Below are 23,731 nucleotides of genomic sequence, written 5' to 3'. Positions count from 1 at the left end.
CGCTCCCTCATAAACCAGACACGTCTTCTCACTCACTCATAAACCAGACACGTCTTCTCGCTCCCTCATACAACAGACACGTCTGCTCTCTCCCTCATATACGAAACATAAATTCTCCCTCTCTCATACACCAGACTTGTCTTCTCTCTCCTTTATACACCAGACACTTCAGATCACTCCCTCATACACCAGACACGTCTTCTCTCTCCCTCATACACCAGACACGTCTTCTCTCTCCCTCATATACTAGACATGTCTTCTCTCTCCCTCTTACACCAGACATGTCTTCTCCCTCCCTCATACACCAGACATGTCTTCTCGCTCCCTCATATACCAGACATGTCTTCTCTCTCCCTCATCCACCAGACACATCTGCTTGCTACCTCATACGCCAGATATGTCTTCTCCCTTTCTTATACAACAGACATGTCATCTTGCTCCCTCATACACCAGACATGTCTTCTTGCTCCCTCATAAACCAAACACGTCTTCTCGCTCCCTCATACAACAGACACGTCTGCTCTCTCCCTCATATACGAAACATGAATTCTCCCTCTCTCATACACCAGACTTGTCTTCTCTCTCCTTTATACACCAGACACTTCAGATCACTCCCTCATACACCAGACACGTCTTCTCTCTCCCTCATACACAAGACACGTCTTCTCTCTCCCTCATATACCAGTCACGTCTTCTCACTGCCTCATATACCAGACACGTCTTCTTTCTCCCTCATTCACCAGACACGTCTTCTCTCTCCCTCTTACACCAGACACGTCTTCTTTCTCCCTCATTCACCAGACACGTCTTCTCTCTCCCTCTTACACCAGTCACGTATTTTCTCTCCCTCATACACCAGACACGTTTTGTCTCTCCCTCATACACCAGTTACGTCCTCTTCTCTCCCTCATCCACCAGACATGTCTTCTCTCTCCCTCATACACCAGACATGTCTTCTCTGACCCTCATACACCAGACACGTCATCTCACTCCCTCATACACCAGACACGTCTTCTCTCTCCCTCATACACGAGACACGTCTTCCCTCTCCCTCATACACGAGACACGTCTTCCCTCTCCCTCATACACGAGACACGTCTTCCCTCTCCCTCATACAGCAGACACATATTCTCTCCCCCTCATACACGTCTTCTCTCACCCTCATACACCAGACACGTCTTTTCTCTACCTCATACAGCAGACATGCTTTCTCCCTCTCTTATACAATAGGCACGTAATCTCGCACCCTCATACACCAGGCACATAATGTCGCACCCTCACACACCAGATGTCTTCTCTCTCCCTCATCCACCAGACACATCTGCTTGCTACCTCATACATCATCTATGTCTTCTCCCTTTCTTATACAACAGACATGTCATCTTGCTCCCTCATATACCAGACATGTCTTCTTGCTCCCTCATAAACCAGACACGTCTTCTCGCTCCCTCATACATCAGACAAGTCTTCTCTTTCGCTCATACACCAGATACTTCAGCTCACTCCCTCATACATCAGACATGTATTCTTGCTCCATCATACATCAGACATGTCTTTTCGCTCCCTCGTACACCAAAGACTTTATCTTGCTCCCTCATACATCAGACATGTCTTCTCATACCCTCATACATCAGACACGTCTTCTCTCTCCCTCATACACCAGACACATCTTCTCTCTCCCTCATACACCAGACACACCTTCTCTCTCCGTCATACACATCTTCTCTCTCCCTCATACACCAGACATGTCTTCTCTCTGCCTGATACACCAGACACACTTCTTCTTGCTTCCTCATACACCAGACATGTCTTCTCGCTCCCTCATACACCAGACACATCTTCCCTCTCCCTTATACACCAGACACGTCTTCCCTCTCCCTCATACACCAGACACGTCTTCCCTCTCCCTCATACACCAGACACGGCTTCTCAGTCCTTCATACACCAGACACGTCTCCTGTCCCCCTCGTACACCAGACACGTCTTCTCTCCCCCTCGTACAGCAGACATGTCTTCTCCCTCCCTTATACAATAGACTCGTAATCTCACACCCTCATACATCAGTCACGTAATCTCGCTCCCTCATACACCAGACATCCCTTCTCCCTCTCTTATACAACACGTCATCCCACTCCCTCATACACCAGACGTGCCATCCCGTTCCCTCATACACCAGACGTGTCTTCTCTCTCCCTCATACACTAGACATGTCTTCTTGCTCCGTCATACACCAGACATGTCATCCCATTCCCTCATACACCAGAGATGTCTTCTCGCTTCCTCATACACCAGACACATCATCTCTCTCCCTCATACAGCAGACACGTCTTCTTGCTCCGTCATACACCAGACACGTCTTCTCTCTCCCTCATACACCAAACACATCTTTTCTCTCCCTCATACACCAGACACGTCTTCTCCCTCTCTTATACACCAGACATGTCTACTTCCTCTCTTATACAACATGTCCTCTCACTCCGTCATTTATCAGACACATCTATCTCCCTCATACACCAGACACATCTGCTCATCCCTTCATACACCAGACTTGTCATCCAGTTCCTTCATACACCTTATAGACCGCCACTAAAGATCGTCCTGCCTTAGCAGTGATCCACCTGAATGATCAAAGTCTGACATCTCAAACGCTTGTCATGACATAGAGTATTCCAATTTACCTCTGGATTGATGAATAAATATCCGTGAACTTCTCTGAGACCTCTTTAAGCAACTGGTCAGCCACCGGCCGACATGGTCAACCTATAACCCATTGCGTGTCAATAGTGAAGTGCATTAATGACCATGAAATGCGTGTGTTATTCGAGCAATGGAACTCACCTGGGTATTTGAGAGACGGCGGAATAGTGTTTTGTATCCCATTCATCTTCATCCAGCACAGCGACCTTCCCAATCTCTGCTGATGACCACCCGGCTGTTTTAAACAAGAAAAAATGGTAAGACATTCATAAGTATGTCTGCATTCGTGCCCATCTGTATTTTTTATCATTTGTCCTACATTCTGCTGTCAGGAACTGTACAATATACGATCAGCATGCCCTGCCGGAGAATTAACGAGGACTAATTTCCAATACGTCCCTCCTGTTTAGCTCAGTTAACCGCGGAATGAAAATAACTGACAGCCATTAACGTTGGCTAAAGATCATTCGTTCACTGTTGCTGCTCACTTTCACTTGGCGGTGTTTGCCAGGAGGGATTTTTGGATGTAAACTCATTGTGCAGATTTAAAGCGATCTAATAAATATCAACTCTTATTTTTTACATGTCATTAGCCTACTTAAAAAATGTAAAAAAAATAAAAAATAAGAGTGGGCCTGCGTGTCTGTCCTTGACAAGGAGATTAATTATTTTTTCCTTTGTTTCGATCTCTCGTATGCTTAAATTATTCATTCATTTTATGTACAAATATAAAATTCATATTTATAAATCTTCTAGCAAAAAATGACGTGTCTAGAACGACCTTTATCTTACAGCCACCATTCGCCGTGGGTCTCTATAATCAATTTAAAAACAAACATTATTCCTGCCTCTTTATCAAGAGAACGTACGTATAACCAAACTGATGTTCGGGGGGGGTAGGAAGGGTTATTAAAGACTTGGAGCCAAAACATGTAAAATAATGCATCTGGGACAGAGAACGTAAAGATATAATTAATAGCTACAATACTGGTCACAACAGCAGAGAAGAGACTATTGAGGCTACTCACTTACAATGTTTTCCCAAACAATAGGTTTGTACAGAGCAGCCAATGCTGGCCCGTTGTCGTTAACATCCAGAAGGTCTAGAATGACAGTTGCGCTTCCTGTTTGAACTGGGATACCCCGGTCTGAAGCTACAATGACCAGGAGGTATTGGGAAGTCACCTCCCGGTCTAGGGCTTTCACCACTTTGACAGCCCCACTTTGGTCAACATAAAACTGACCGAAGACATCAGACTCCGCGTGAATGCCATAAACAAACTGTCCATTTAATTCGGATCAGGCAGTGGGAAACTGAAGAAAAATCACAGTCCCGGACCTCGATGGTAAGGTTAAATCTCCGTTCCTCAGGGATCTCATAATCCAGCTTCTTATTAAGTTTAATTATCGCGTGTTTCTCCTTTTGGTTGCTTTCAATAGTGAATGCGTGGCCTGGGTCTCCTCCAACGATGCTAAATGACAATAAAGCGTTTTCTCCGTCATCTTCATCTACTGCCACCACCTGAAGGACGTTAGAGTTGATTTCACTTGTCTCCCAGACGGTAGCATGCCACGTATCCTGGGTGAACACCGGTGCGTGATCGTTTATAGCTAGAACATGAATAGTTGCCGTACCGGTGGAACTCATTCCTCCGCCATCTTCAACTTCAATAAGAAGAAAGTAAGTATCTGTCTCTTCACGGTCTAGGTTCCCGAGGGCTGTAAAAATAACACCGGTGGTGGAGTCTATGCCGAAGATGCTTCGGTTAAGCAAATCCAGTGGATTGTTAACGATGGAGTAAGTCAGAATAGCATTGGAACCCTTGGTTCAACTGCACTCATCTCCATGACGGACGCGTTGACAGGAGCGTTTTCCAGCACATCTCCACTGCAGGTGTTTCTCTCGCAGATGAAATGCGGTACGTGGTCATTCACATCATCTACATAAATGATCACATCGGCAAATCCTGTGAGGCTATCTCCTTCTTCATCTGTGGCAAGAACCACAAACCTCCAGAGCGTGTTCCTCGCGATCCAGAGGCTTTTGGGCAAATATTCCTCCTGTCCTTTCATTTATGGTAAAAACATTACCTGCTCCGCTTCCATGCAGAGAATACTTCATGGTTCCTTGTTCTCGGTCATCTGGGTCTACAGCAGAAACCTTGACATACGTCAAAGAGTAAACACAGTAGTATTGTTATTATTGGCCAAGAACATTTGAAGAATACCCCTAACCCCCTTGTTCTGAGAGTTATAAGGAAGATGAAGTCAAACAAATTCTGGAAACATGTTCAAAGTACCAGTACCAAAACCGGTAAGTGTGACAGTTCTTCCATTATGTGACCTTGGTACTCGTTCTGCGAGAAAACCGGAGCCTCATCATTTTTGTTCAACACGTTGATCATGACCGTGGTATAATCTTCCCACTTCCCGTCCGACGCCAGCGCAGTGAGTTTATAGACCGGCACCTCCTCGTAATTCAGTGGCTGGAAAATGAAGACAGCGCCGGTTTCTGGGTCTACATCCAGGGCTCCCCCGTTATTCCCAGCTGTGATCTGATAGCGGATCTTTGCATTCATCCCTGTAACATAAACAAACATTCCAAGAGCTTCTTCCAAACCAAACAGCTTCCCTTTAAACGGAATGACTTGTATGTCGAGTCAAATGAATGATCCGCATTACTGATAAGCACAGGAATGAGATATTACTAGTTACTGATAATTCCTTTGCTCACCAAACTTCCGTAACATGGACTTTATGTAGATTAGCAATTTCTTCTTGGTACAAAAAATCAGTTTATTACCATTCTTTACTCTTTTGAGAACTAGGGGTGGAAACCCCTGGTCTAGGGGTATCAGTTGAACTATCCTTGGTCACATTCCTAGACCCAGCTGAACTATCCTTGGTCACATTCCTACATTTATAACTCTTTGGGGGCAGAGCTCTGTAACTCTCTTACAACTCGGTCACACTTATTTCACCTTCGTCTGGATCAGTGGCACTGACAAGGGCAGCAATGGATCCCACGTCCTGGTCTTCCTGCACGTTAACGTGGTAAGCACGCTGAGCGAAGGCCGGCTGGTTATCATTAACATCGCTGATGAAAACGCGCACGTACGCCGAGTCTGCAGAGACGAGAGGCAGGAGATTAAAATACTTCACAGAGGCACTTCTGTCAGCCGCAATTCCTTAAACTGTCCGCCCGCACGTTAAATATAAACTAACATGCAGACAATCCGCGGACAGACCCTGCGGCTCGGAAACAACTTATACAGCCGCGTTATTCCAAAGCTCTTGAAGATGAGATGAATGTGGACGGGAATTTGTTTCAATGGATAACACGAGTATAACTGATGCCCCATGTCAATGGCTCTTTTAAAAAAAAAAATTATTTCTGGCCCAATCGCCCCAATAACGCATTTTATTGGGGTTAATTTGTTCTCATTTGCAAACCGTGCTGCTCTTCAGAGGAGCGTTAGGACGTAGATCCTTCTGAACACCATTATAAATTCATGATATTAGTGAATTTCATTAGCATTGCATAAAAGAATACATTTCATTTTTTGCGCATAACTTAATTTAAATACACAAAAAGTTACATGATTTGCATAAGCTTCTGGCATCTTAAAGTCATTTTATACGAACAGAACTGCATGAGTTAATCCCGGGGTTTCTTTACATGTTGAAAGGTGTGCCCAACCCTAAATATTTAAAAGGTGAGGAGGTAACAGGGCTGAGAGTTACCAACGTAACAATTGACCATCCCTCTGGCACTGCAGCAGGATCAGACTTTGGGGTATCTCAGCAGGATCAGATGTTGGGGTAAAAGAGGGGCATGGATATCTCAGCAGGATCAGACCTTGGGGTATGGAGGGGTATGGGCATCTCAGCAGGATCAGACGTTGGGGTATGAAGGGCTATGGGCATCTCAGCAGGATCAGACGTTGGGGTATGAAGGGCTATGAGCACCTCAGCAGGATGAGGCATTGAGGTTTTATGGGCTATGGGCTATGGGCACTGCTTTGTAAACATACATTGGAGTGGTTTGTGGGCAACTTCGCAGGATCAGACCTTGGGGTAGGGAGGGCTATGGGTATCTCGGCAGGACCTTGGGGTGGGGATGGTTGTGGGCAACTATTTAGGAATAGATCTTGGGATGTATGCTGCATTTCGGTTGAGCAGTAAGGCCACTGTGCCAAAATAAACCCCATATTATCCTCACCAGAATTGGGTTGCCCATGTTTTCCAGGTCGAGCAGACTCTGATCCATCTGACGACATAACTTTTAGGAGATACGAGGCCTTGGTCTCCCGGTCAAACACGGCAGCTGTGTAAATTACTCCCGTCTGGGGATCGATGTGGAACAGAGCATGGTCTCCGCTGCGATCTTCTAAAATAGAATAGGTGATCTGGAGCAAGACAATCAGACCACAGTTAGCGCAGGCTGGCCTGAAAACACTTTGCTGATATAAGGTGGAACTGATGGAAAACCACTAATGCTCTTTTTGTTGCAAAGGCTTGGAAGCTTTTACTGAACATGTTCTGCCAGGACTACATATATTATTAACGTAACAGTAATGCTGGTGCGCAGGAAATGCTGCGATCCGATGAGCAGAAGGTCTGTCTGCTCTGCCGCAAACCAATTTAATTTCTCTTTATTATTTATTTGTGGCTTTAACTGACACGTGACCCCTCGACAATCAACAATCTGGCCCTAATACCAGACAGTGTTATCAGGCGAGAAAACCCCCCTATGTGGCATCAGTAACTCTAATTAACGTGCTGACCCCCTGATCTAGTGTAGATATTGGTATGGCCGTGTCCCACGGATCAGTATGGCCCTGTACTATGAACTGGTATACACCCCTCTCCTATGGATCGGTATGGTCCTGTGCTATGAATTATTATACACCCCTGTCCTTTGAACCAGTATGGCCTGATCCTATGAATCAGTATTGCCCTGTCCCATGAATCGTAATGGCCCTGTGCTATAAACTGGTATGCACCCCTGTCCTCTTGATAGGTATGGCACTATGCTATGAAATGTTATGGCCTTGTCCCATGGATCGGTATGGCCCTGTCCTGCTGATTGGTATGGCCCTGTCCTGCTGATTGGTATGACCCTGTCCTGCTGATTGGTATGGCCCTGTCTTACAGCTTGGTATGCCCCTGCCCTACAGATTGGTATGGCCCTGTCTTACAGACTGGTATGGTCCTGTTTTACAGATTGGTATGGCCCTGTCTTACAGATTGATATGCCCCTGTCCTACGGATTGGTATGCCCCTCTCCTACAGATTGATATGCCCCTCTCCTACGGATTGGTATGGCCCTGTCCTACGGATTGGTATGGCCCTGTCCTACGGATTGGTATGGCCATAAAGCACATTGTTTTACATGTGCAAATTACAGGAATATATGCTATGGCTAGAAGGACCAGGGATATCTGAAGAACATGCGTCAATGGGTGCAGATTTTATAAATTGGTACCGCATTTAGTATACCCAGGAACACAGAGCTATAGGAGTCAGAGTGTGCGTGTGATGAGGTTTCACGTATGAACTCACCTCTCCATTCAGTCCGAGATCTTGGTCAGATGCAGACACCCGGAGCACAAATGTTCCCAATTCAAGGCCTTCTTTAACGGTGGCCTCATATATGGACGACGTAAAGAAGGGCACATTGTCATTCACATCTGCAATATAAACAAGTCCGGCTTCACATTTGCTCTTCTAGCAGCGCAGGCACAGAATATCCGGAGATTCTACCTGTAATGTTAATGTGAAGGCAGCCAATGGCACAGCAGCAACGGTCTGAGCTTGGATACTCAGGATAAAAGTCCTGGTTGTTTCATGATCTAAAGGTTCAGCTACAAGAACGGAGGCAGAGCCTTCTTCTCGATTTACCGTCAGGTAGAAACGAACGGGCATGTTAGTCTCCGGGACCAATCCTTCCTCTAAATTGTACGTCACACGAGGGTCTCCCAGCAGTGAGGAAGCTTTAACGGTCTGTAGGAATGGCAGAACATTGTGTAATTAACAGTAAAATACAGTAAACAGAAGCCCTCAACAGCAGGAAGTCCACTCGGAAATGACAGACATTAGAAGGGTGATTAAGGCTCCTTAGAGGTGATGTCTCCATACCCCGTTCCCTCTCACTAGCTTCATATCAGGCCTAACGGGAAGCAGATGTCTAGATGGGTACGATCCCTGGTAGCCGGGCATGAGGGAGAAATCCATATTCAAATGAGATCATACACCAATGGGCGGAATCCTTCTATGACTCCTACCAATGGCTGGAAGCATTGTAAGTTGCCCAACCAATGGCTGGAAGCATTTTACAGTTCCCACCGACGGGTGGAAAAATTCCACTGGTTTCCAGGTCAGAGGTCACGTCTTACCACAACAGGCGTGTCTCTAATGGTATTTTCTGGAATCACCAGGTCATATCCTTCTTTTCCCCAGACCGGAGGCTGATTCTGAGCATCTGTGATTCGAACGGCTACTTCCACCTGCGTGCTTCTATTGCCTCTGTCTGTGGCGGTGACCTCTAGTGTTATTAATGATTTCTGATGGGGTGGAAAAAAAAGGACAAAAAATTACACGAACGTGAGAAATTAATTACATTCACTTAAACCTTCTGCATTCAGCAACCTGCCCAACCGTGTGTTTATAGAGGCCAGTCACATTCTGAAGGTCTCGCACAAAGAAAAGACAAAAAAAAAATGCTCTCCCAATTGATTTAAAAGCTTTAAGCGACAGATGGTTGAGGAGTTTCATGCACCACTCACATACTCTGGTACTCAAAGTGTTAATTAGTTGTATGGTACTTGTCCTAGAGGGTTTTTCATTCTATCGCCCAACCAATTTCCAATTGCAGAGCTACCCAGAGGCACGTATCAAAAAAAACAAACAAACAAGAAAAAAAGACAGTGGACCATTCCCAGCAATCATATTGTATAAAGGGGTCTGAGGTCAGAAGGCGACCCCGCGATATTTTAATTTCACTTGTTGAAATGTAAGTTGTATGTCTAAACACGGCATGTAAACGCTTGCTACGTTACCCGAGGTATTGGCTGACGAACATAAAGCCACCCCGTAGAGGTGTTAATGCTGAAGGCCACTGGTTCCTCTCCAGACACTGAGTACGTGATCGTTCCATTCACGCCATAATAGTCATCACGGGCCGCAACGCGGAGGAAGCTGGTTCCCACGGCATCATCTTCTCTCAGGAAATCTGGGACAAGAATGGAAATTTTTTTCATTCTTTGCTGTCCACTTGGGTCCCAAATACCCCATGGGCGAGCTGGCCAAGCTCTTGTGGACCAGCAGATCTAGGAAGACTTTTAACGCAGAATTCCACTTAACGCTATAATTAGAGGAGAACAGAGGAACATGATGGGGACTTGGTGCTTGTAGACATCTCATACTCTACCCACAGAGGCTCAATTACATTCGTAGCGGTTGTTCTCAAAGCTGGGGTCGTTGTTTATTTTGGTCCTGGATCTGTATGTTCATCTGGCACAGCCCTATGAGAGGCTCGGCCGCCTGGTCTGTGGCTTTGATGGTGACAGGGAACTCTTTCTGCTTCTCCCGATCAAAGCTCTGAAGGGTTGTCAGGACTCCTGCGTGGGAAACGTGTTAAAGAAAGCACGGAGGCGATGTGACTGACAATTCCTGCAATAACACGTAAAAAACATTTTCTCATAAGCTTTTGAGAAAAAAAGCTTGGCTGATTAACATGACCTACAACCATGGTTAAAACCTGCATCGCCGAGCCTATCTGACCCACTGGTTTTAACAGAATCAAATGAAGCTCCATGATGTCACCTCTGGCTGTTGACCCTGGGGTAGAAGGGTAGAAGCGTATACACCAATCCAGCAAAAAGCATATTAAAAAACCTAGAACACAAATACACTGGGGAGGAAAGTGTGTCCTCGGTCAACGTGCCGCAGCCCTTCTCTCCATACAATGTTTAAAGGGTTTTAAGGTATAGGAGGCGGTGGCACCTGTGTCCGAATGGATGCGGAATACAGGAAGAGAGCCCTCGCGATGAACGATCTCTTACTTCACTTGACCGTTGACGCCAACGTCTGCGTCTTTCGCCTCCACCTGCAGCACAAACGTTCCTGGGGGCTGGTTCTCCAGGACTACGGCGCGGTGACGGTACTGGGCACACCGGAAATAACGTTAAATCCACACATTTGTGTTAGGATCCGGCTGCATCTTGGAGCCAAGCACAGTTCTAACGCGGCTTTAGTTCATTGGTGTTCAGTAAGGGATTATTCTCCTAAGCGGTTTTCTGGAGTTTGACTTAATGTATGAGGTACCCCCCGATGGAAGACGGGCTTGTTCCGGTTGACGTCATCGACTCTCATGACGACCGTAGTCGTGCTGGTGAGGCTGTGAGGACCCCCCGAAGCGTTGTCATCTGTGGCGGTCACGTATAGAACATACTCGGCTCCATGATGCTTTGGAAGCAGGTTAGAACCCAGATGGATTATTCCTGTTAAATGGTTTGAGGATAAATCAGTCCCATTGTTACAAACCCTTAACCCAGGGTAAGCGATACCCCCTACTCAACTACTTAGGAATGTCAAGTTATAGTTACTGTGATGGAATTCTGGTGAGGAACTTGATTTTATCTGAATTTTCTTCTTAAGGTAGCAGAATATGCAAGAAATCGTCAGGTATCTGTAAAAAGCATCGGTGGTATTTTACAAAAGAGAGCTCCACGTACCTTTCTCGGAGTCAATAATAACGTTTCCTTCTCTATTTCCTTCCAAAATGTTGTAAGTTACATGATCTCCATCTGGATCAAAGGCATGTACGGTGGCAACCAGGGTGTTGGGAGCCGCTTCCTCCGATACAAACGTTCTGTATCTGGAAAACAGTCCCCGGAGTACATAATCAAGTTCCTCCGCAGAGAAACGCTGCCATAGAACCATTCAGTGCTACCTCCTACCCCGAGGCTCGTGCAACACCAAACCTATAGGTCTTCTGTGCCTAAAACTCATCCCAGCCTGACCGCCCCCGGCAAACCACTTGTGAGACATTATAGAATACAGTCTATGCAGTCGCCTTTCATTTATGGATCGTATTGGGACAAACTCTCGAGCCTTCGTTGGGAGAGACCTGATGAACCGCAATTTATTACAACGCATTAGGTTATGGGAGTGAAGCTGTTACGCCGGCTATAATATTTTACGCCATGAAAAAAAAAAGACCGAACCGTGATCTTCTCCCTGGCAGAGACGTAATAGACGTTCTATGCCCGGCTTTAAAACGTATTGCGCTCTCGTCTCCAAAGAATCGAGTGAATTACAGACATGTCATCGATGATAATAGGTTAAAAAAGAAAAAAAAATTGCATGACTTTATGATAAATGAATTTGTGCAAGCGGAAGAAATATGAAATGAGAAAACCATGAGAAAAAAAGGTTACCAACGGCCATTACGCGGAGACGTCTGCTCTGTCCGGATCACACGGCTGCAATTCCAAGGAGACCGGAGAGGAGATTATTGGGGAATCCCTCGTTTCTCCAATACGCAGGACCCTCACTCACGAGTTTCTCCAATACGCCGGACCCTCACTCACGAGTTTCTCCAATAAGCCGGCCTGTGGGAACTCCTTAAATCCAGACGGTTTCTTATGATGTTGTTCAGATCACAGAATATCGTGGAGTTCTGCTTTGAGGTCCCTGCATTGCCCCTAAATCAGATTCACAGAGCTTCACAGAGAGAGAGAGCATGGCAATACATATCCGTGGGCTCTCATCACCGCAGGTTATAACAGGGATCGCTCCATAGACTCCCACAGATTTCTCTATTAATTGTTTAAAAGCAGAACACACAGCAAGATTTTACATGTGGGGCAGTCACCATGGAGACCAGTGGGGTGTTAAATGTAGTGCAGTCACCATGGAGACCAGTGTGAAGTTTGCCATGTAGCACTTTGGCCCAGAGTTCCGAATGGACCCCTTACCGGTGCCGTCCAGCACTCTGAAGAGACAGCGGTGTTTGGCAACGGACTCTCTGTCCAGGGTCCTGAAGAGGGTCATGGCGCCAGTCTCCCAGTTCACCCCAACGGGACAGTCCCTGGGGCTGGAATGAGGAGACATTGAGTTCTCCAGGTTCCAGGGCGCTCACAGCAGAGCCCGGGGGGGGGGGCGTTTTCTGCTATGGAGATGGCATAGAACGCCTGTGGCACGGGGGATGCCCTCTTCCGCCTGAAGACGCCTGGAGAAGCCTCCTCTTTACTGGGCACCGAAAACGCCTTGGCCCTGGGGCAAATCCACAGCTGTAGAGGGGGGCGCTGCGCAACGGTGGCTGGCCGTGGTCCCGGACATACACAGTCAGGTTAAGGAGCTTCTTGACGTTCAGAAGGGACCCCACCAGGACAACCTGGCCGGTCTTCGGGACGATGAAGAAGTAGTCGTTGATGGGCTTGGCGAAGTACACCAGCTCGGCGTTAGTCCCTTGATCCGGATCGTGGATCTGAACACCACGAACCTCAGCCCCGCCGTCTCATCCAGGCTGATTGTGGAACAGTTCGCGGGGGCAATCCGGGGGGCATTATCCTTCTAATCCAACACGTGCACGGTGAGCACGGCCAGCTCGCTGGCGGTATGCCCCGGAGAGGAGCACCGCTGGCAGCACAGTCCCAGCCTGAACACATACCGGGAGTTCTCCTCCCTGTCCAGCACCTGGGTGGTCTTCAGAGACAGCTGGGCATACCTGTGGTGGAAATAGACCTCAAACAGAGACCCCCTGTCCCCGAGCAGCTCCAGATGCAGCCGGGACCTGTTACCCCGAAGCACCAAGGCTGGGGGCTGATCCTGTTCAGGGGGATGTTTAACCCATTCACTTTAGTCCTTATGGGCCAGTTCTCCTGCACTGACCCGGAGAAGACTTTGGGTCTTTTAGGTCCTTCATCAGTCCAGGTGGCCAGAGACACCAGAGCTGACCTGGAAAGGAGGATGCAGAGCAGGCAGGCCCTGAGCCGGGTCCTCATCACCCCCAGCAGGCTAGGAAAAGGGGATTCAATGGAAACGAGAAGATACAATGTATCAAAACCCAACAACATCTGCGATCCTCCTGGAGCTGACGGCAGCTTGATGCAGAAAGCCAGAGATTTGGTCAAGTTGGTGGGTTTAGGGCACCCCCTATGGGTGGAGAAGGAGACCTTCAGCCTGCTCTCTGTGTGTGGCAGAGACATCAAGGGGTCTGCTAGGATGTGATGTGATGGGAAGGGAGAGGAGGGGGGCATTTCATTTACCAAAACAAGCCTTTGATATACTAAGCGATGCGTGAGACGGGGCACGAAGAACATTCAGAATTACCCTAGAATAAGACAAAGTACGGCGGAATTGAGATTCATCCTGTAATTAAATCAGTGAGCTTTCCATTGGGAACAATATATGATGTGTTAACTCTCGGTGTGCCAGCGCCGGTCTTTTTGCCACTTGAAGGTCAACAAGGTCATAATGATGACAGACAAATTGCCGGTCGGAGGATGTCCCCCTTTCTCTATATTTACGTGTATCAGTGATATTATCTGATATTATCGCACATCCTCAAACCAGAAAGACATAAAAAATTTGAGGGGGAGTCCTAAAAAAACACCCATCCAAAAAAATATATTTTTTTTCTGCCCGTAGGCAAAAAGTGAAAAAGTGAATTTGAGACCTTTTTCCTTAAGACCATTCCCCCCCCCCCCCCCCCCCCCCGTAACCTTTTTATTCTTCAAGTGACCTTTGGAAACATTAGTAGATATTTCTATGCAGAAACCTAATGGACACAACATTTTTTCCATTAAAATTATCAAAGGAAAGATCTGGAGGCAGGCTGTCAGTGTGACAGATTCCGAGGAAGAGTGACATAGCCCATCTGTTTCTATAATGTGTGGCAAACGTAATTACTCGTAAAGCCGCTTACAATGTCATTTGTACAATGCAGTCTTTGGTGTATGATACCCCGGGGAGTTATTCTCAAATACTATTTATTGAGGTGCATCACAGTTTATTACCTCTCCGAATGGGCTACACATTGAGATTGGCTGCCAGCTTTTGGACCACAAATCAGGCTTTAGATAACCCTCATCTTTCCTCTGCGTGCAAATAGATCCGATGATATCTACGGCAATGAAATCTACAATCCCACTCGGCGAGGTCAACGTGGGGTGTCCATAAAGACCTCAGAGCTCATGCAAACTCAAGCAGAACTGTCCGTCATCAACCATCCTCTTTGTAAAGCTCATAACTGCTGCAGATCCAGAGAAACCCAACTTGTAGTCCACAGCCGCCATCAACATCTTAGCTTCCAAAGAAGATCTGCAGCAGCTGTAGGGTTTGTCTGGTACAAAATTACAAACTCAACAGCCAGCAGGATAAATGCTTTAGAACCCAACATGTATGCGGTAGAACAATAGGAACCTTTAAGAACCCAAACTTGTAGCCCATTGCTGCCATCAACCCCTTAGCTTCCAAAGCAGCTCTGCAGCAGCTGTAGGCTCCTCGGACGACCGGGTATATGGACGTTCCACGGCACTGAGTACGCGCACAGGCAGCAGGTCCGCGGGCAGCAGGTACCCGCGCAGGCCCGGGCAGCAGGTCTTTATAATATAAAGACGCAGATCTGCAGATATAAAGTTAGAATATAAAAATGCAGATATAAATTTATAATATAAAGACGCAGATCTGCAGACATAAGGTTACGATATAAAGAGCCAAATCCAGTGAAAGTAACGCGTGGCCGAGCCAACTACCCAAAGCCATTAATATCACATTTGTTGCACGAAGTCAGAATTATCCGGGCAATTAAACACGGAACGTCCAGAACATGGCAGAGAACCGAGGGGCATCTAAGGGCGTGCGGGAGGCTTTAAATAACACATAGCAAACAAAAATGGCAGACGGCATTATTACTATTACTTATATACACAATATATACAACGTATCAGCACCAAGAACTTGGAACGATCAGCTTTACACACATGAGAGGGTAACCGGCACGCCGCAGCCCAGCGAGCGAATCAAACCCCAGAACATGGACATAAACTCTGCACAAAGAGTAAACAGCGCTACAATATTAACCCTCTGTGTGCCACAGCAGCGTGCGGCCCATCGCCAGGCAAACACAATCGTATTGTTAAAGACATATAAGCGAGCGGCAAACATTTCAGATGCTACATCACAACAGCATTAACCCTTTCGTCCCAGTTTGTATTTTTTTAAAAAAAAACTATTTATTGATAAATAAAACCACATGCGTGTCTTGTAAACAAGCCACTCACCGGCCCTCCGTGTCCTTACTGTAATAGTTCAAACAATCCCTCCATGGGGTAGATTTTGGTGTAATAATCCAGACCCCAGAGCTCCGCCGATCTGCAACCAATATTATATTCCAGGGCCTTGGCCTGCTGCTTGATTGAGCAGGTAATTCCCCACTTCACCCCAAACAGACTTTTCGGGGGGGCAGAAAGTTGGCAGCAGCCCCCCACGCAAACTTGTGGGGTCTTTTGGGTTTCCATTTCCTAATAGAAAGAGTGGATTAAGCGACAACATCAAAGCAGCTCTTTGGAAATCACTGAACAGCCCAGCAGTCCTGACCCAGGTGGATCAATCAGGGCCGTCCTCTACCTGCAAGATCCACCTCCATTCCTACCAGGAGATCCTGACAGCCTGCGGGGGGCAGACCTCGCAGTAACAATACGTGAATAAACTGTGATATTCGTCGGAGGACAGCTACAGGAGCTGTAACAGGGCACCTACCGCATGGAGAGGGGCAATAATAATCATTATTATGTGAACGATGTATAACGGGGCAATATCTGCACTTTATGCTATAAGATTGGACTATAGTATGTGCTATATAAGGTTTCAGACATGGCGTCTGTTCATCCTCACCCCAGCCTCAGGGGGTACCGGAAAATTCATGGGGTTCATTGTCAACCAACATATTCAATGATGCAACATTTTTTAAAAATAAATGATTGTATCGATAACAATAATAATAATATTATTAATAACAATAATAGCAATACTAATAATAATAATCATAGAACATACCAATACTAATAGTAATAATATTATTAATAGTAGTAATAATATTATTAATAACAATAATAACAGTACCGTATTTGCTCAATTATAAGACGAGGTTTTTTCCAGTGCAAATGCTATGAAAAATACCCCTCGTCTTATAATCGGGGTCGTCTTATAATCAGACCTCAAATAGGTCTGACTATGAGACTAAGATCCAGATCCCCCGCAGCGATGCAGGGGACCTGAATCCTCCTGTGTTATGCCCCCCCCCCCCCCTAACTTACCGGTGCATCTGAGTCCCCGGTGCTTAGTCTGGGCAGCGTGTAGAGCTCTACCCGAAGACAACTTCCGCTGCAGCGGAACTTGTGTACGCGAATCGCGTAGCGCTCTACACGCTGCCCGGACTAAGCACCGGGGACTCAGAAGCACCGGTAAGTTTGGAGGAGGAGGGAGGGAGTGTTAAACGGGGGGCATAAGGCATTTCTAGAGCTCTGTGAAATGCCTTTTTACCCCCATAATGCCACTCTGCCTCCAGAAATGCCTTTGCTATACAAATGCGCAGATTGCAGAGTGTATCATTCTGTATATACAATACAATTTGTAACAATGCATCCAGGGAAAATGAATACAGAAGTAAGGGAAAGGTGATTGGAGATTATACAATGGGCCATTTTAGGAATATCAGTTTTAAAGTGATTTATATGCAGGGAAATGACGGTCCCTCTTTTTCAAATGTATCTGTTTCTCTTGGTCTGTCAATTCTAAATTTGTCACAGCCTTTGACTGTATGGACTGTATGAGGTGCTGCAGAAATAATAACAATAATAATAATTAATAATAATAATAATGAAGCAGTTCTATGTCCAAAAGCAGGCAGTGTTAGGTCGCCCTCTGCTGGAGAAGAAGCGCAACTACATATAAATCAAGGTTCTTGCTCAGGATATTTCTTCCACCAGGGCTAAGAATATTTTTTTTCTTGCATGTTGACATCTATGATTTTTATTTGTTCTATATTGATGCAAACATGCATGGAATTCACTGTCGTTTCCATTAGTATTGTACATATGGAGTTTCCCCTATGTGTAAGATATTATAGAGGGGGGGGTGTATGAGGTACATGTAGTGTAAATGTATTGGTCCAATGAAGGAAATTTTTTCACCCCTTTTCTGATATAGAAAAAAGTCAGTTGTTAACCAATGGGTTAAAATTTAGTGCTCTATATTTTTAAATTGCCACAGTAAGCTTTTCCATATCGTAAGATATTATAAAGGGGGGGTATATGTGACACGACTGAACTGTTAACATTTTGGTACGATGGGGGAAATTTTTTAACCCCATGTAGAATGTTGAAAAATGCAAGTTGCTAACTACTAGGCAGATATCTGGGGCGCTATATCTTTACATTTCCACTGTAAAAACACATCGTATTGTAAGATATACCGTATTTACTCGATTATAAGGTTTTTTCCAGAGCAAATGCCTGGGTATGATAGGAGTGTGATTGCTGTGTGGGCAGTGTGGACGCCAGGGCTGGTTTTTGGGTGTGCAACCTGTGATCTATGCCTGTAAGTTAGGGGGTTTTAAATATACATTTTAATGCCGTGTTTTTATGTGAATTCCAATTGATCTATACCTGCAAAGCTGGGTTTTTGCATTATTCTGTAGATCCATATCTATATATTTCCATACATTATTTATGTATACCTGCAAATACAGTGTTTGTATGTCTTATTCAGTTGATTAATACCTGCAATGCTGTTTCCATGTATTTATTTGATCTATACCTGCAATGCTACATTTCATATACTATTGTATACCTGCAAATACACGATTTGTGTGTCTGATTCTGTTTATTTGATATATACCTGCAGTGCTGAGATCACAAGTGAATTTCAGTTGATCTATACATGCAAAGCTTGGTTTGTGTGTTAATGTGTTGATCTATACCTGCTATCGGCAACTGGGGCCAATATTAATATATATGGGCTGCAGGGGCATCAATACACAAGGGGCAAAAACACTAAGGGGGGTAAAAAACAACAATGCACTGTGAAAAATCCATCCTGATGTAGACATCTGTGACGTAGATTGTGTCCTGCTGTTTGTGTGTTTTTGGTTATCAGTGTAGCAGAGCCTGTCCTCGGGTGTGTGTGTATAGGTGTTGGTGTTGGTGTGGCAGAGCCTGTCCTGGTGTGTGTTTGGATGTGGGTGTGACAGAGCCTGTCCTGGTGTGTGTGTGTGTGTGTGTGTATTTGGTTGTCGGTGTGACAGAGCCTGTGTTGGTATGTGTGTCTGGGTGTCGGTGTGTGGGGGGGGGGGTGTGTGTGTGCATCTGTTTCCTGGCACTTAACTTACAGTAGGAATTATTTAATTTATATTTATCCAGAGATAAAATGCCCTCCTGAAGTTGTAGTGACTTCAGGGGACAAAACGTTAAAGGCCCTGAAATAATTTAGTGGAAAAGTTATTTATTGTGTTATAATATTTATTTAAAGGATTAGTCACACTCAATTGTGGCTTCAGGCTTCCCATGTTGAATGGTAAAGTATTATTTTAGCCCAATAACAAAAGTATAATTCCACAGCACATTACTTTTGGAAATTATGAATGCCCCCCCCCCCCCGTTTGACTGTGGTATCTTGTGGGGGGCCCCCCCCCTATATATTGTTTCTAGAGTCGCCACTGGGTTCAGCCCTGTTTGAAGGTTAAGTTTAGAATGCTCAGGCTCCCCGTGCAGACGATTACTCTGGCTCTGCCGTCCCACAAAAAAGTAAGGAAAAAGTCTTGTATCAAACTACCGATAGTTTTAATTAGAGATTGTTTATGTGCAAGTGCAAACAAGTGCAGTAATATATTAAACACTGGTAACAGTGCAATGTTTGTAACAAAACTTGGGCCTTCCACACTCCCTAGCATGCAATCACTCCCTCTGCTCCCACACCAAAAACAATTAAATATTTGCCACGCTGGCTAGGAGAAGACTGAGATTTAATGCATTCTTCCCCCGTTCTGACCATACTGTAACGTTGGGAGGTCCTGTCCCCCGTAATCATCCCCAGAGTCCCTTTGTCGCCTCATTCACTAAGCTGTACCTCTTTTACATTTCTCCCTGTAGTTCAGGGATAGCTCAAATAAACATTGTGGTGTTGGTGTGTATGTATGTGTGAGAGTTCCTGTGTAGGTCAGGAATCATGGAAAGTTTAAAGGGTCGATAAGAAATCTGACTTTTATGCCGCTATGTAAAAGTATTTGCTCTAAATATGTAAGACAAAATACTTTTGTGAGCTGTGTGAGAGATACTTTTTCTTTGTTCCTACAGTAAGAATGGATGGAACCGCGCACCTTGCCTATTATTTCAAGTTGTAGTTGAAGTTGTAGCTTCGATTCTCCGGGCTAGGCTTAACCCCCCATTAACCCCAATAATGACACCACACACCATTGAATATGGATGAGAAAAGACCACAGCCAATTTTATTTGAGTCATTGTCACGCCAAAACCTGAAACAATAAACATACGTGCGTTAACAAGGACAATGACTCGAGACACAAACATGTAAATATATACAATAAACACAATGCACATACCAAGCTTGCCAAGTAATCCAGGTACCATAACCAAATACCACTTAAGGGACATACCCAGATGCCCCCACCCTGACCTGAGGTTCCCAGCACCAACAGCCAAGAACCTCCCACCAGATGTTACCAACAATTCACTTACCACCAAATTAACCCCCTGGATACCTGGCAAGCTGCCGCCAAGAGCCCACCCCTTGACACCTTAAGCCAGATGGACTCCCCCCTAAAGAAAAAAACAAGGCCTTTTCTATCCCCTCCGTAGTAGCCAAGTTAAAGAAATCAAGTCCGACAGATGTACCCCATCACCACTAAAACTAGGGCAAAACTCCTCCAATGCAACATGTCTTACCACCACCTCGCGACGTCAATGCACAAAACTCGCCATTAGCTTATTAACCTTACCACGGCTACGCTCCATAGCTGCACTATCCCTCGCATGACGCCAGTTGCGTCTCGGAATCATCTCCGACCAAACAAACCAGCTCCAACAAACGCCTCATCTTCCACACAAGCTCACACTGAGACCCCCATATCCAGGCCCGGACTGGCCATCGTCACATGACCCTGCTGCACGTCTGCTTCCCCTGTGGAGTAGAACAGGTTGTACGCTCCGCTCAGACTTCCGTGGACATCATCAGTTCAGGTGAGGGAGGCTGTATGAAGGAGAATGTGAGATTGAGTGAGTGAGTAAATTAATCAGCATCTGTGAAGGAGTGAGTGAATGAATGAATGAGGGAATTAATGAGTATCAATGTATGAATGAATATCTGAAGGAGTGAATGATTATCTGAAGGAGTGAATGATTATCTGTGAATTAGTGAATAAATATTTGTGAAGGAGTGAATGAATGTGTGTGTAATATGGATGTGTAGGGGGGGGGGCAAAGATGCAACAAGCAGGCTGTTTTAGGGGGCAAAGATGCCACAGGCAGGCTGTTTTGGGGGCAGCGACCATCACATAAATCAATACCAAAGTGAAACCGTCCATGGAAGCCCTCCGAATGAGTGTGTCAGTGTGAGCCTGTCTTGGTGTGTGTGTTTGGGTGTTGGTGTGGCAGAGCCTGTCCAATCAGCTTACAATCCTTAGGTTTATTTATTCAGAGAAAGCAAAACAAAAACAAAAAAAAAGCAACGTTTCGGCCAAACAGGGCCTTTGTCAAGCTCAAAAGGCCCTGTTTGGCCAAAATGTTGCTTTTTTTTTGTTTTGCATTCTCTGAATAAAGTAACCTAAGGGCTGGAAGCCGATTGGAGTGCTGGGATTCTTTTTTGTATTCGTATACTTCAAGAGGGTTTATGCTGTCCCTTTTTTCCTGCTAGCACCCAGCTTCCTGGGAGTTGAGTGCTGAACCATTTTTCTTTTTTAACTGTCCTGGTGTGTGTGGTGTTGGTGTGGCAGAGCCTATCCTGGTGTGTGTGTCTGGGTGTCTGTGTGACAGATAACCAAACCCACACACCAACACAGGCTCTGTTTCCTGGCACTTAATTTACAGTAGGAACCATTTCATTTTTACTTATCCAGAGATTAAATGCCTTCCTGAATTTGTAGTGACTTCAGGGGACAAAACATTCAAGGCCCCGAAATCATTTAGTGGAAAAGATAAGGTATTGCGTTATTTACTCGTTAATATTTATTTCAAGGATTAGTCGCACTAAATTGTGGCTTCAGGCTTCCCATGTTGAATGACCAAGTATTATGTATGTATGTACATATATGTTTTTTCATAAAAATGGGCTGCTCAGTCTGAAGTGTCCGGGCCTATTTTTTGTCCCAGTCCGGGCCTGCCCATATTATCCCCAGCGTGGAGGCCGTTGCGCCTAAACGCGTCTCTCCGTCGGGCCCAGTACACAAAAGAGTGGCCGATGATCCAAACGATGAAACGAGACCCTGCAAAGCAAAACCGAAAAACACATAACGAGCAGAGGAAAGAAACAACCAAAACAAACCACAATCGACTCAACAACCGCAACGGCCTGATAACATCCAAAAACAAGCCAACTCCCACCGACTGATTCTCTGGATGACTCCACCATCCAACCCCAAACGTGCCGCCTCCATAGCCGCCCCGATCTGGAATAAATGCATCCCAAATTCAGCCAACGCCAACCCAAATTATCAAGCCCCAGCCTCATCCCACGCAAAAACTGAAACGGAGATACTGGTGATAAATCCCGATGAACCACGAATGACACCCCACTTGCCGGCCGAACACCCCAATAACGCCGCACGCACTGCACAAGGCAAAGCATACAACCGTACCGGCTTGCCTCGTCCCAACACATCCGTCTTAGAAGACCTCAACCAGATAACCACAGAATCACCCTCACACGCTTAAAGCACTTGGACAGGCTGTGACTACCCCCACGTTTTCCCCGATAACGCTCGCCAAAATACAAAAAGCCCGCAGCCAATTTCCGAAAGTCTTCGGAATTTTCCTCCACCTCTTGTCAGACTTTAAATGCACCCCCAATGGACCCAAGAGACATACACTGTCTGCCGCGCCACATCCGACACCGCACCGGCCAGCGACCCCTTATCACCCACACCCTAGCCGACCTCAACCTCAGCAGACGCCCCTGCGCCCCCTACGTCTGGCCCTACTGATGGGGGTACCTCACCCGCCAAATGCTCCCCAGCACCACCTGCCACCGGAGCCCCTGGCTCCCACGCACCCCTAACCCCAGAGGCCGAACTGGCCCCTTGCCCACAAGCCTCCACAAAAACCCGAAGCCCCTGCAACAAACCCTGAACCGACCCACTGGTGCCCCGGGCAACGCGCTAATCAACTGCAATAGACACTCACCGACCGATCCCCAGGCTGCACCAAACCGATGGGCCGTAGAATCCTGCACGGACGTCGAGGGAACCTGTGGAGTGGCTGCCACCGAAGTCGCGCTCACAGGCTGTAAGGCCGGCTGCCGTCGATCCTCAGCATCCCGCTGACTCCTGGAAACAGAAAGACACCTGGAATGTGCTGCCAAAGACCGCAAACCCGATGTCCTCTCCCGCCGCCTCAACAAAACAACCCCCCCAAGCCTGCACCCCCGTAGCCCTGTCCCGAGACTCCTGCCGCCCCCCCCCCCCCCGCCGGGGCACAGGAGAACGACCCCGCACCATCTGAACATCCCGACCCTAACACTGCAAACCCCCCTATCACGAGAAGGACGCACCAACCAACTATGCCGGGACAGGGAACGAGGACACCTACCCCCCGCCGAGAACGGCCAGATGCACCGCTCACCCCCCCAACATCCCACCAGACCCGGGAGAACCACCCACTGGCCCAGCACCCCCAGCCCCCACTAAATCAGCAGAAGAACCCGACCTACCACAAGGCCCAAACACGCTACCCACAGGGGAAACAGACATACCCACCGACCCCCTACCTGAACCCCCCCCCTTATCACCCAAATG

At 46.4% G+C, this 23,731-nt stretch overlaps 1 pseudogene; it reads right to left on the bottom strand.

Annotated features, from left to right (window-relative positions):
- The window catches only part of LOC149299072 (neural-cadherin-like), a 38,955-nt pseudogene extending 15,513 nt beyond the window's left edge, over positions 1–23,442 (bottom strand).
- Between the last annotated feature and the right edge of the window lie 289 nt (positions 23,443–23,731).

The sequence above is a fragment of the Sceloporus occidentalis genome, unplaced genomic scaffold (assembly GCF_023333645.1).
Source record: "Sceloporus occidentalis isolate IW3139 unplaced genomic scaffold, rSceOcc1.0.p SCAF_29, whole genome shotgun sequence".
NCBI classification, from domain to species: domain Eukaryota; kingdom Metazoa; phylum Chordata; class Lepidosauria; order Squamata; family Phrynosomatidae; genus Sceloporus; species Sceloporus occidentalis.
This window is presented reverse-complemented; position numbering and strand designations above follow the sequence as displayed.